The sequence below is a fragment of the Vicia villosa genome, linkage group LG4 (genome assembly GCF_029867415.1).
Source record: "Vicia villosa cultivar HV-30 ecotype Madison, WI linkage group LG4, Vvil1.0, whole genome shotgun sequence".
Lineage (NCBI taxonomy): Eukaryota > Viridiplantae > Streptophyta > Magnoliopsida > Fabales > Fabaceae > Vicia > Vicia villosa.
In genome coordinates, this window is record NC_081183.1 from 102,515,946 (window position 1) to 102,526,348 (window position 10,403).

General features: G+C 35.7%; 1 long non-coding RNA gene across 1 annotated transcript; it reads right to left on the minus strand.

Annotated features, from left to right (window-relative positions):
* Window positions 1–1,363: 1,363 nt before the first annotated feature.
* LOC131599402 (uncharacterized) lies at window positions 1,364–1,848 on the minus strand. Its single transcript, XR_009282743.1, has 3 exons — window positions 1,738–1,848; window positions 1,553–1,634; window positions 1,364–1,459 (listed from the first exon to the last, which is right to left on the minus strand). It is a non-coding gene; the product is annotated as an uncharacterized LOC131599402 (long non-coding RNA).
* Between the last annotated feature and the right edge of the window lie 8,555 nt (window positions 1,849–10,403).

Here is a 10,403-nt window from a genome sequence, read left to right on the forward strand (position 1 = left end):
CCTGCGAATCTTGATTTTGCGTAAAATTCCGCAGGAATACCTCTAAGGAAAATATATTTTGAATAAAAAACCAAATCACATTACCAAATCCGCAAGTAAATTTACAGGAAATGTTTCTGCGAATTTTACTACGGAAATTCTTGGAATAAAACCAACTACATTACAAATATGCAGGTAATTTCGCAGGAAATTTGCTGCGGATTTTATTTTATATTATTTTTTAATTTAAAAATAGTGTAAAATATTTTTCTTGTAAAAAAAAGTTAATTGATTTTTAATGTTTTCTTAAAATAATAGTAATTTTTTAATTTAATAAAAGATAGTTTTTTAAATTTATATTTTTAAATTAAGATATAATATAAATATTTTCTTTTAAAATAAATATATTTTTCAAAAATATTTAAAAGATTTAAATTTTATTTGCCAAAAAATTAATACATTTAAATATTTTCTAAACACAATAAAAGCACTACGCCGTATAAGGGCTTTTACAGCGCTTATTTTGGTCTTTTAGAGCGCTTAAAAGCGCTGTTAAAGGTTGCGCTGGCGTAGCCTACAAAAGCGCTTCTAAAAGCGCTCTGGTAGGCCCCCCCTATAAGAGCGCTTTTCTGGAAAAAACGCTCTCGTAGGTCCCCCTATAAGAGCGTTTTCCTGGAAAAAGCGCTCTCGTAGGCCCCCCTTTAAGAGCGCTTTTTCCAGAAAAGCGCTCTTATAGCCCCCCCTGTGAGAGTTAAAAAAAAAAAAAACAACATACGAAAGCGCTTTTGGAAAAGCGCTCTTATAGGGTGGCCTTTAAGAGCGCTTTTTTAGGAAAAAGCGCTCTTAAAGCCCACCCTATAAGAGCGCTTTTACAGAAGCGCTTTCGTATGTTGCGTTTTTTTTTTTTTAATTCTTTTTTATTAATCTTTGGCAGCGCTTTTACTTAGAAGCGCTTTAGTAGGTTTGTGAGGTTTTTTAATGTGCAGCCTGTAATTTAATCCTCCCAGTCGACCTGTAATATTTTCGACCTGTAATATTTTCGACCTGTAATTTATTTTCGACCTGTAATTTATTTTCGACGATATTATTTCAGCCATCAGTAAGACAATATATATACCAAAATAATATCCAAAATTATATATATACATCATATATTACAACATCAATAATGTTATATAAATTTGTAAGTAAATCGACACAAATCCTACATGAAAAAGTGCTTAATGTAAAAATGACTCAAATCCTCTTTTATTTCTTCCAACTTAAGTTTCGGGTATGAAGCGGCACGGAATTCGTCAAGGTACTACAAAAAAAAATATATGAATGATACATTTAGTTAAATGTAATAAGTTATATGAAATTATCTTAAGTTATAAATTCATACCGTGAGCGGAATCTCTAATTGATTTGCCTGAAGGATTTCTTTTATATACCGCAATACAAAGTATCCGCAATCGTAACTGTTTCGCTGTTGCGGACACTACATAGAAAAACAAATAAGATTCTATAGTTGTGCATTGTTTTATCAAGTAGCATAAATATATTATAAGCAACATTGTGAAAAATAATGTACCTGCACTTGGATCCAAGTAATGTTGCTAGATTTAGTTCGGGATACCTGTGCGTCCCGTTGACTTCGGAACACTTGTATTGATCTAATTAACAAATATATAAAAGCATATGTTTAGATCAATCCCACAAATAAGTAAATATATATATAAATATACACAAATATATATTTAGAACGATCCCACTTACAAATCAACGATGTCCTTCATGGCCTGATAATTGGTCCATTCACCGTTTACCGAATTCAGATAATACACGACTTCCCTTATAGGGTTGATAGCAAGCAGCAACCAGTGTGCTCTATAAATAAAAACAATAGGTTATATGAAAATTTTGCTATACACAAAAGAAACAGAGATTAGATGAACAAAGAATGAGAAACTAACCCTACTGGTCGGGTATTATACGCCCAAAGATGCAGACTTTCTGTGTTGCCGGTGGACATGAATCTATCGACTAAGTGCTGTCTAACTGATTCCGGTTCCGAAGCAATTGCCATTCCGCTGCAGTGGGCGGAAGACACGAAACAGAATCTGTTAGACAACGGAGTCCCGCGCAACACTCTATCATACAACAACCTTAAATAAAAACATAACAAACATTAGATTATTTTCATTGAAATGTGTAAATAAATTATATTGTGAGACTAATTAAATAATATATCGGATGAGGGAATATTACCGGATGTATGAGTGCATGTTATTGACGCCTAGTTGATCATGCTTAAAAATCTCCTCCAAGTCATCAAGTTCAATAAGTGACTTGAATTCAATACCGAAGACACTCTCATCCATAACGATTTCACGTAAAGTACCGTCCTTCAAATCGGACATATCAACCATTGTTGCGAGCGTCGATCGGTACCGAGGCACAAAAGCACCGCCTTTTTTCCCGCTGGCTTCGGAGGACCAGTGGGTGGTACGGTACATCCATCTCATATAAGCTGGTCCGCACAATTGTGTCTCTTTCACAAGATGCACGACTAGATGAACCATTATGTCAAAAAACGAGGGAGGAAAATACATTTCAAGATCACATAAAGTAACAACTATCTCTTTTTGCAATGTTGGTAAGATCGCGGGATCGACCACCTTACTGCAAATTGACCTGAAGAAGAAACACAGCTTAGTTGTTGCGCTTCTTACTTTTTCTGGAAGAATAGAACGTATACCTATTGGTAAAAAATGTTCCATTATAACATGACAATCATGCGTCTTCAAACTCTTTAACTTGAGGTCTTTCATGGACACAAGTCTTCTAATATCTGAAGAGTAGCCTTCTGGAACTTTAACTTCACTGAGAAACTTACACAATGTTTTCTTCTCCTTTCTAGATAGAGTGTAAACAGCAGGTGGCAGATATGTTCGTCTTCCTTTCGTCACGGGTCCCAATTCAGTTCTCATTCCCATGTTTACCATGTCCTTCCTTATGTTAAGGCCATCCTTAGACTTTCCTTGTATATTGAGTAACGTACCTATGACGCTGTCAAATACATTTTTTTCAATATGCATAACATCCAGGAAATGTCTTACGTACAACGACTTCCAATATGGAAGTTCAAAAAAAATTGACTTCTTCTTCCACCCACCCTTGACAAGTGAATGTGCAAAAGGCTTGCCAAACTGAGTGCTCACATCTTTCACCTTTTCAAAAATTTGATCACCTGACAAAAAAGGCGGGGCTGTACCGTGTTCGGCCTTTCCGTTGAATGCTTTTCTCCACCCACGGTAGTGATGATTAGAATTTAAGAATCTACGATGGCCGAGAAAGACATTCTTCTGACAAAGCTCCAATCGTGTCGTATCGGTTTCATCTTCACAAACGGGACACGCCTTTTGACCTTTATTGCTGTACCCGGATAGATTTCCGTATGCTGGAAAATCATTAATTGTTCCAAACAACATCGCCCTCAAGTTGAAACTTTCCTTCCTATACCCATCGTAAACCTCCACACCGTTCTCCCACAAAAACTTTAAATCTTCGATTAAGGGTGCCAAGTATACATCTATGTCATTCCCTGGTTGTTTAGGCCCAGAAATTAGCATAGATAACATCATGTACTTACGCTTCATACATAGCCACGGAGGTAGGTTATAGATCATAAGAATCACAGGCCATGTGCTATGCGAGATACTTTGAATACCATGCGGGTTCATTCCATCAGTAGACAATGACAACCGAAGGTTTCTTGCTTCTTTTCCAAATTCAGGATATTCAGTATCAACTTTCATCCATTGTGGTGAGTCTGCCGGATGTCGCAACTTTCCATCAATAATTCTTTCATCTGCATGCCAAGTCAAGTGTCTTGAATCGGTCTCACTACGATACATGCGTCTAAATCTCGGAATTATAGGAAAATACCATAAGACTTTAGCAGGAGACAACTTTTTCTTATATCGAGGGGCACCACATTTAGGACACTCATTCAACGCTGCATACTCGTTTCGAAACAAAACGCAATCGTTTGGACATGCATGTATCTTATCGTAGCTCATGCCAATAGAGGACAACATCTTTTTGGCTTCATACGTTCGATTGGGAAGAACATTATCCTCTGGTAGCATATCTTTCATAAGGGCTAATAACTCTGTGAAACTTTTATTCGACCATCCATTGTCCGCCTTTAAGTTGTACAACTTTAACACCGCAGACAATCTTGTGAATTTTGAACAACCATCATACAACGGTTTCTCTGCATCGCTTACCAACCTCTCAAACATTTTGGGACAATCCGCAAGATCTTCTTCAAGCGCTTCTGCAATCTCTTCGACTCGATCGCAATCGTATGTGTCTGTGCAATCGTCGTTTGAAGCATACTTCCTATTACAACTCGACCCAGCATTCCCGTTACTTTTCTCACCATGCATTGTCCAACATGTATAACTTCTATCAATTCCAAACCGTAGTAAATGGGATCCCAACTTTTTCCCGTCAACCTTATCCCCATAACAGCAACCCAAGCAAGGACACGGCATTCGAAGCGGGTCTTCGGAGTGCGCAACCGCAAACTCAACGAATTCCCATACCCCTTTCTCGTACTCTTTCGACAATCGGTTTGATCTCATCCATGTCTTATCCATGACTTAATTAAGCTAAACAAATGCTTCTTGGTTTCTCTATCAGGTACTAAGGAATTCTGTCAAGATAATAAATAGCTATCATCATAATAGAATACCTAATCAGAATACCTAATCAGAATACCCGATTTCTTAAAGAAGACATTACCTTATTTCAAGGTAATATAAGTCCACAAACCAAAAAATTGGTTGAGAGACACTAAATTGATATTAAATAGAACCATAAACAATAAACTATAAGCAGAAAATAACAAACTATAAGCAAGAAGAAAGGGATAGTAACCTGAGTTAGACTTGATGTGGGAGATGGGTAGGTTTGAATCGGCGTTGTACAAGTAGAAACCAGAGACTTCAAAGTAACTGTAAAATTAAACACACACGCACGATGCAGTTAAATACAAATATCATAAAAGTGAAGGAACTATATGCAATCTGTAGCACAAACTACTATGATTTTAGAAGTAGAAACCATAGACTTCAAAGTAACTATAAAGTACACTTCAAAGTAACTGTAAAATTAAACACACACGATGCAGTTAATTAAATACACCACCACTAACACAATATATTTTCATACTAACAAACTTTATTTATCAGAACCACTTTTAACTAACTCTAATAGCTCATTTATTTTTACTTGTTCACATGACATAAGTGAACTAGCATTTGGGAATGGCATAATGAAATCACATGCATACATTTCCATACATAAAACAAGTTAATAAAATGCATAATTTGATTCACACCAAACACATGTAACTTTATTCATTTATGATTCACCATTACATGATCACTACTACATATCCATCCATGGCATTAGCATCCACACAATTTGCATAGTTTTATATCACAATTGAAAGCAAGATAAAACAAATTTGAATTGAAAAAACAAATGAATTCATTAACATTCATATTCAATATGTATGTACATGGCCATAAAGAATTACTAAGCATCTCACATGGTGCACACAATTTCCACCCTTGGAATCCCATTAAATCCGCTCAATCCTCACTCACATATGCCACAGACCCTAATATACAAACAAAGCAAAACAGGGCCGGGTTTGAAACCTCACACTCTCATCCTTGTTACCTCACTTTCATCTTCAACCTCACATTTCCAGAATTAGGGTTTCAAGAAACAACAAAATAGTGAAAGATGATAGAAGATTTACCTGCAAACGAATTCAGAGTTGTTGTTGCTGAGAGGAGATGTTGAGAACGAACGGCTGTGAACGAATCAGAAGAACGATGCCGGCTGTGAACGAAGCAGAAGAACGAACGGCGACGGCGGCGGCGGTTGGCAAGAAGAACGATGACGGCTGTGTGGAGGTTGGCGGCGACGGTACTGGGTTTGTGAAGAGAAACAGTGAAGAAACAATGAAGAAACAATGAAGAATGAAATACAGAACGCGCGTTTGTTTTAATTTGTTTTAAAAAATTTAATTTTAAAATGAGCTACTAGAGCGCTTTTCAAAAGCGCTTTCATAGGTATACCTATACCGGCGCTTTTTCTCTAAAAGCGCTTTCGTACCATATACCTAATTTTCCCTATACCAGCGCTTTTGGAAAGCGCTCTCGTATCCATCCTTTACCAGCGCTTTTTAGAAAGCGCTCTGGTACCCCCCCCCCCCCCTTTACCAGCGCTTTTTAGAAAGCGCTCTCGTAGCCCCCCCCTTTACCAGCGCTTTCTATAAAGCGCTCTCGTAGCCCCCCCCTTTACCAGCGCTTTTTAGGAAGCGCTCTCGTACCCCCCCCCCCCCCTTGCCAGCGCTTTTTTCCCTTGTTTTTTATTTTTGTTTTTTGCGCGACCTATAGTAGCGCTTTTCCCAAAAGCGCTTTCGTAGATGCGCTGCTAAAGGACAAATTTGTTGTAGTGAAGTTTTTCTTTAAATTTTACCAAAAAGTTATAATTTATTATTTATTTTATTGGTTCAATTGACTTTGATATTTTGTAAATTCTTATATTTGACAATTCAATTTGGTAAAATTATGATATTTAAAAGCGAATAGATAAGAGTCTACATAATTTTGTTTTTGTTGTAAAATATCTCTTTATAATTTTTATTTTTCACCATTCAAATAAAAAAGAGTTTAATTGCTATGTATTGTCAGTGTAAATTTTTTTACACCATCATCGTATCATGGCCATTTAATTGTATTACTTTAAAAAAAATTAAAAGTTAAATATTACTAACTTATCAACCGATTGTGATTAACAAATTAAATTCTTTATAAAATAAAATAATCAAAATAATTAACATTATATTATATATCATAAAGCTACACTCAATTAGTTTTTCCCAAGCTCTGCCAAATTAAAGTTATATTTTGACGATTGTTTTCATCTCCTAAATTGATAGTTGGAAAAATCATCACAAATATAAATATAAGCATATAAATTAATTAATTTTCACGATATTAACCTACACTCAACGACGGCGAAGAATACGTTACGCCCTTGATCATCATTTACTTTCTAAAAACTTTCCCCCAAATTCTTCACCCTTAAACCTTAACTCCTCTCACTTCCAAAACTCCCTCCGTTACGCCCACCGCATTCTCTGCAGCCACCTCACTCACTCTGTAACCCCCGATGCCGCCACCATCACCGAATTCATCAAACACCGTCTCGCCACTGAAGTTATATCCTCTATAGCCCTCTCATTGTGTTTCGTGATTATGTGAAATTGATGGTAAGTATGTGAAATTTGATAGTGAGAATAAATGTTAAGTTTATTTGGATTCAATTAGAGTTTCTAGGGCAATTACGGGTATATAGTTCTTAGACTTTGTGAGTTAGGAGTTATATTTACTATTCTTAACCTATTTTTGTTGATACTGTTGATGAGAATCACTCTTTTGGCATTGGCTTGAGTTTTGCAAAAAAAGGTGTTTATTGAAATGCTACAATGAGTATACATATGTTGATTTTGAGTATAACTCAGTTTATTAATTATTTTAATCTGTTTTCAAATAGATATTGTTTGCTGAGAATGCATTATTTCTTGTTTGGTTGAGTAAAAGTTCATCTTAACAAGCCACGACTTTGAGTCAAGGTGCTTCAAGGATTGGTTATAACTAAACTCTTGTCTCATAGAAATCATACCTGCAGAATGTTAAATCTACTAATCTTCATCCTTCTCTTATAATATTTGGACTATACACCAATAGTGCAGCGAACTAGTTTCTTTTAGTTGTAGTATTACTATGCCTGTAATGAATTAGGCCCAAGTTCTATAAGCCCATTATAATTAATAGTAGTGAGTCACTACTCTTTAGAAGGATCTAGATAATAGAATTAGGTTATGCTATGTTATAAATAGAGGGTTGGTGAATGTAATGATCAATCAAATGAAATGAATGAAGAAATTAGTTTTAGAATTGTTATTATCTTTTTAGTGTAGTTTTCTCTCTATTTCTCTTAGCCCCAAAGTTATGTTCATAACAAATGGTGCTTTCATTGCCATGGATTCTCCTCCCTACCACTACTATCCTTACTACCATCATGACCCTACAATCATCAACACTCATTCATTATTGAAACCACAAAAATATGAATATTCAATTCACAGTAATACCATCCCTACCATCCCTGCTACTTTCTCATCTTCCCTCAATACCAACATCAACAACATCCATACTACACAACAATACAACCAAGTTCCATATAATTCTTTCCACCACCAACCTCTACCGAATTTTTATTCTCCATACAACTATCACCACCAACAACATTCAATTTCCTCACAATCTGTTGAAACAATGCACACATTAAAGGTTCTTCAAGAATCTATAGCGGATTATGTGGAAACTTCAAAAAAATTGACAAATGATTTGAAAGAACAGATCCAAACATTCACTCTTTCTCTCGCAACATCGTCTCAAAATTTTTCTGATGCACAAAAGAAAACTAGAGAAAAATATCAAAAAGTTACTGTTGAAACTGAACCAGAAAAAGAAGTGGTTGAGGAAGAAACTGAGTTCACAGTCATCACTTCAGAAAAAGAATCGTTTCTGATGACATCTCCGATGCCTTCTCCGGCGAAGCTTTCGACGTCTTCTCCGACTAGACTTCCGGTGTCTTCTCCGTTGATACTTTTAACGTCTTCTACGGCAACACTTCCAAACCAAACATCTTCAATGTTTTTTGTTCAGTTAATGTTCACAAACATAATTTTGTGGCCACCGGCGAAACCATCGGAATCGCAACTGTCAGAGGAGAAACCATCAGTTTTACAACGGCCACCGCCGAAACCACCACCGTTTTTGAATTGCTTCTTTTATTTTAATTTTTATTTAGTAATGTTTGAAAAAAAATAAGAAGAAGAAGAAAACAGAACATGGAAGAGAGAAGAAGGAAGGAAAAAAAAAAAAAAGAGAAAGTGAGAAAGAAGTGAAAAAAAAAAAAAAAAGGTTGAGTTCTACGTATTCATATTAATGCTAGCAACATCCACCTACAGTACAATACTACCACCTCCACACCTATTCTATTTTTTTCAATTTATAATGGTCTTTATTTCTCTTCCCCATGCGATACTAATTGCCATCACTATCATTGCTGTCCACACCAAAAATCGTGTCACCTAAAAGAAAATAGTACAAGTCCGTATCTTATTTTATGGACAAAGTGGACAAAACATGAGTGGTACACGTCTTCACACGATGCACCTTTCAGTCACTACCTGATACTCTCCTCTTTTAATTCTACTTCATATTCAAGTCACTCTATTCTGTTTAAGAAATTACAGTATTATTGAAGGAATTGAGGGATGTTATGGGTCAAATATACATTACATCAAAGTCAACAATTTGTTTCTCAAGTTACACCTTGAGGACAAGGTGTTTTTTTCAAGATCGGTGGAATGTAATGAATTAGGCCCAAGTTCTATAAGCCCATTATAATTAATAGTAGTGAGTCACTACTCTTTAGAAGGATCTAGATAATAGAATTAGGTTATGCTATGTTATAAATAGAGGGTTGGTGAATGTAATGATCAATCAAATGAAATGAATGAAGAAATTAGTTTTAGAATTGTTATTATCTTTTTAGTGTAGTTTTCTCTCTATTTCTCTTAGCCCCAAAGTTATGTTCATAACAATGCCTATTACTATTATAGGCGTTTTAAAGATATCAGCTAGGTCTTCTGTTTTGGGAGAATTAAATATAAAAAATCATTTATGTGTCTTTCTTTGTGTTGTAGAGAATAAAAGCCAATGAAAGTTTGGTTATGAAGTTGCAAATTAAGGACAAGTAGAGTTTCCTCAAGGGACTAAAGAAGATCCTAATTCTTTGGTTGTGTATTTTGGGCAACATGAAGATGAACATATCACCACCAATTACCAAAAGGAAAAAGACAGCTTATCTTGGGCATCAAAGATTTCTCAGACCTAATCATCTGTATGGTAGATTGTGCAAGGCTTTTAATGGAGAGCATGAGTATGGTGTCGCTCCAAAACCCTTAACTGAGAAGGAACTTTATAGAAGACAACAACACATTAAAGTTGTCTTTAGAAAGAAACAGAAAAGCCCGTGGAGAAAAAGTCTTGGAAAAAGGGGTCAGTGTTCTTTGATCTTCCATATTGGTCAAGTTTTGATGTAAGACATTGTCTTGATGTGATGCACATGGAGAAAAACGTATGTGATAGTTTGAATGGAACACTTCTCAACATTAAAGGCAAGACAAAAGATACTAAAATACTGTGAAGATATGGTTGTGATGGGTATACGGCAAGAATTAACCCCAAAAGAAGAAGGAAATAGAACCTATTTGCCCC